Source organism: Mustela nigripes, chromosome 3, assembly GCF_022355385.1.
Source record: "Mustela nigripes isolate SB6536 chromosome 3, MUSNIG.SB6536, whole genome shotgun sequence".
NCBI classification, from domain to species: domain Eukaryota; kingdom Metazoa; phylum Chordata; class Mammalia; order Carnivora; family Mustelidae; genus Mustela; species Mustela nigripes.
Window position 1 is genome coordinate 60,438,451 of NC_081559.1, and position 4,726 is coordinate 60,443,176.

The 4,726-nt window shown below is 43.5% G+C and overlaps 1 non-coding gene across 1 annotated transcript; it reads left to right on the plus strand.

Moving 5' to 3' along the window:
* Nucleotides 1-307: 307 nt before the first annotated feature.
* Nucleotides 308-436, plus strand: LOC132014793 (small nucleolar RNA SNORA25). The gene has a single exon (XR_009403430.1). It is a non-coding gene; the product is annotated as a small nucleolar RNA SNORA25 (small nucleolar RNA).
* The last annotated feature ends 4,290 nt before the right edge of the window (nucleotides 437-4,726 follow it).

Consider the following 4,726-nt stretch of genomic DNA (forward strand, 5'->3'; position numbering starts at 1 on the left):
ATTGTGGACATTGCTGCTATAAACATTTGGGTGCATGTGCCCCTTTGGATCACTACATTTGCTTCTTTAGGGTAAATACCCAGTAGTCTATTCTGTGCCTTTTTAAAGGACTAGATTCGTTTCTGCAGAAAATGAGATCTGGAAGAATACGTAAGAACGCACTAAGATATCAAGCAGAACTACCCACTGAAGTGGATTTCATTCCACAGCGGTTACAGATGTGACTGCCAAAAGGAGTTCTGGTTCTCAAAATCTGCCTATGTCATGCAGAGGTGAAGGGACTCTCTGCTCCAGTTTAAACATATATGGATCATTTCAAAGAGAGCTTCTGGGGCTGTGAAGCCAGGAGCTCTTAGATCTATAACCAAAGATTGAAGTTCTCCATAGGATGCCACAGTCACGCAACAGTGCTAGGCTTTTCTGAGGAAATATAAGATGTGGCCACTCCTAATAATCACAATAGTTCATAAAAGTCCACTCATAATAACCCATGATTGGTGATCTGGGAAAGCAAAAACACGTTTCAAAGTTCAATAAAATATTATCACTATTGGGGCACCTGGGTGGCTCAATCATTTAAGTGTCTGTCTTCAGCTCTGGGCATGATCTCAGGGTCCTGGGCTCAAGCCCTGCGTTGGGCTCCCTGCTCAGCATGGAGTTTGCTTCTCCCTTTCCCTCTGCCCTTCCCCGCACTTGTGCTCACACACTCTCTCTGTCTCTCAAGTAAATAAATGAAATCTTAAAATATTATATTCTCACTCACACCCTGTTGCATGTACCAATAGTACATAGGTAGACTATGGATGGATTTTTCATCAGAGCTAGATAATTGGGATTCACATTAGAACCAAAACATTTAACAGATTTTTTATTCTTCCCTCTAAGTCACTTCTCAGATGTAATTCTCCAATGTGGATTACATTTTCCTGCTGGAGGAGATCACTGAGAGAACTTGAGCCCCCCCCCCCACTGACATTTGGACTGTGTCCAGGCAATCAGAGCAGAGGCTCCTTACCCCCCACCCACCATTCCCACACTAGGAGCCACTACAAGGACACAGCCCTGAGAGTAACGTGTTGCTGAGACTGTCTGGACTGGGTACATGGCTGAACCCCATTAAGTCCTATAAACTACGATTCTGCAAGGTGGGTACAGAAATCTCATTTTTGCACAGCTTCCTCGTATGGAGGCGCCCTTACTTACGAAGACTGCCCTCTTCCACCTGGAGTGGCCTGTCCCCTTCCTCCTTCTTTCCTTGCTTTCCGCATGCAGGGGCCAGTTCTGAATGTCACCCATGGGGAATTCCTGAGGTTGAGAACCAGCGTTCCACTCTCCCCACCAAACCAGCTTCTCCCTGCTCATGGTTCTAATGACAATTAAAGTCCAAGTAGCAGAGAGAGAGAGCAACAGGAACCCCCCAATATCCAGACACTATCCACCATCCCCAATATCCAGAAAATGTCCAGTGAACAAGTACACAGGAGCTGCCTCTTAATTACCCATGCCATGAAATCCCCCTCCGCACCCCCAAACTGCCTGGCTTGGCAGAGTTTCTGTTTTATCCCTTTCCAGGGGAGCCCAGGACTGCCAGCACCCTGGAAAGCCAGCGCAGTTCTGAAGCACAGGCACAGCTCCCATCAGAAACACCATCTAGGCAGTTAAGAAGCTCATCTCCGGCCATGTGGCTGCTGGTGCTCAGGTCAGCCCACTCCCTTGCCTCCCACAGACCACATGGAGTTTGGTGGGGGCCAGTGCAGAATGTAGTGCCTACTGGTTAGACTCTAAGTGGCCTTCCCATTGTCTGAAAAGTTCGTCGAATGCCTTAGAAATAAAGCACAGTACCTTTCCACTCTTTGAGCTTCGGATCCTGCCGAAAGGGAATCAGCTGCTTCTAATGGAGACCTAGGCTAATTTGATTCTAACTAATCATTATTTTGTGGCCATCTCATTCCTGTGCCCCCACCCCTAGCTAATATCTTACCTGAACACACACACACACACACACACACACCCCTTTCTTTTGACTCCATCTATTTCCGAGTGTTTAAGTGGGGATTCAAGCATGCTGGCTTAAAGCAGGCTAGAGCCAGGACAGCTGAGGCTGTCACGGAGCTCTCTCCCCCTGACATATAAGTTGGTCAAATTGTCACAGCCAAGTAGCAATCATTTGTCTTTTCCCTTGTCTCCTCAGAGCAGAGGCTGATGTTCAGGGTGGTTTTAGAATATGGACAGGGGTCTCCACAGCCAGGAAAAGACAGCTGACACCATTCCCTCCCATCCCCCATGCCGGGCTCTGTGATGGTGACTCTTCTAAGACTTGAATGCGGGTCTCCAGAGGTGAAGAGAGCAGGGATTAGCCCACTGTGCTGCCTTGCCCACAGCATAGTATAATATTAATTAGTCACCTTCCTTATTATTCAGTCAAAATATCCCAGACTGAAATAAATTACATTCTTAGCACATATTTCACACCCCTGGATCAAGTCTTGCAAGGGTTTTCTTTTATTATTTATAAGATCATGTGCTGTCTTCCTGCGGAAAATGAGATGGTCTGCATGAGGAAAAAGGTAAAAGAAATGCAGAGAAATGAAACAATCAGATATTCCCTAATGATATTTAAAAATAGAAAATTTGCTACTGTTACATACAGCATGTTCCATCTTTTGAGATTTAATGGCTCTCTTGTGGTTTAATGGAGAATTACTTTCAGTAATTGATTATTAAAATTTAAAATTGCTAACCATCTTCATTATTAGATGAGCGAACATGTTATCCTTGTAATTAAAAAAGCCCGAGACTCACTTTCATCCTGTTGACAGAGCGGGCAGACCGTCTCCGCACTCAGACTTGATGGTTTCAGGCTTCTTGTTTGACAAAAATAGCCAGCCAGTCATTTGATGATGAAAATGCAGAACATCCACAGAGACTGAGCAGAAAATATAATGAACAAAAAATAAAATAATAAAAAGCCCTACAAGCTAATTAAAGTTTTCAGTCCCGACTCATTAAATGCTCTGCATCGCTTATGTGATATTTCAGTGTGCTGTGCGCAGGTAGCACGGGGCGCTGTCTCCTTCTTGCTGCCTCCCTCGACATGCCTTCAGAAAGCCTAAAGACCTTGCCTCCTCCACCTGCGGCAGTACCTGCCCTCTCACACCTAACCCCAAGATGTTGCCATTGCAAAATGCTGGTTTCGGCAACACACTGCACCGAGGGGTCCTGGGAAAGTACACTGTGATTTCCTGCTGTCTTCGGTGTGTTCAGAGATTTCTAGACTGGCATGGAGCTCTCTGACGATCCTACGCCCTGCTGAGTCCAGGTCCTACATCCTAAAAGCCAAAAAAGCTTTATCACACAGTTATCCACACACTGGGGTGAGGAATTTGCCTTTTAGTGGGAGCCTGCATCGCCTTCCACGTTTTCGTCCTATTGGAGTGCTCATTTTGAGAAGGCAGTCCCCAGTGATCGCCACAAGGAAATTTTGTAGCTGTCAACAGAAGACTCTATCAAAGGGGATTTTTTCACAACTTAAGTATTAGATAGATGTCAGTCTTTGGGAGAGGAAAATGCAACAGGCTTGCAAAGCACATATATGAGTAAAGCAAAGATTTTCGTACATGAAGATTTATTCTGAAAATCATGGAAAGCCATCTGAATATCAGCATTCCTATAAAGGCTCAGTTGCTTAGCTCATAAAATCCATGCTCAAATGTCAGGTTTTTTTAATTGACTAATCAATGACTTGCCAATATTTTCTTAAGAGTCAGACCCTCAAGGATGTCCTCTCTGCTTCAACCCGGCCAACCTCGCTTATTCCTCGACACAAATTACCACCCTACCTTTTGTCCACTCTCAGACTATGATATCACCGGTCAATATTTAGACTGTGCTATAAAGCTGTTCTCATGTACTTGTCCTTGTGTTTGTCTTCCCAATTAGATTATGTGAGCCTCAAGGATAAGAGCAATTTCTTTTCTTTCTATTGCCATTTTCACTTATCTCTACAGCCTCTTACCTGATGTTGAGCTCAGCAGACATCAGGTGTGTACCACTCATCTTATTTGCTTTCTGGGTTAGATATGAAAGTTTGACCAGAAGATGAGATATACTATACTCGTTAAATAGAACTTTGAATTTAGGACCCGTATAGACTAGATCAGACTTTTTTCAACCACAGAACAAATTTTCTCAATTCTCCCACCGGTGGTAGTTAGTTAGTTGCATTCTAGATGCATGTGAGATAAGTAAATTAATTACATACAACGAGCCTTAGAGCTTAATTCCCAAAACCTCTTAAGAAAGACTGGTCAAGCCGAAGACTGGTCAAGATTATTCTCCCAGATTACCTGCAGTAAATTTGCAAAAGTCAAATAAGAAAATTCCTTTCCCCTTCAATAGTCTTTCTGGAGTCGATGATATAAAGACCTTCCCTTCTGGAATATAAAGGCCAACCTCTTTTTAAAGCTATCTCACGTGTGAACACCTCAAAATCACTTTGGTGTATGCAAACACCATGACACCTTACTTGTGCCAATGACACATACTTCCATCTTCGATTAGGTTATATGAATGCTGATAGTATAGTTCTCATGTAAACATTTTCCTGTCTCTCACAGCACTTAGTACCTAGCTTCTAATGTGTAAGAGATTAGAGTACATATCGACTAGCTATCTAAATAATTTGAACAAATAAAACCAAGAGAATGGGCTAAACCTAGATTTTTTT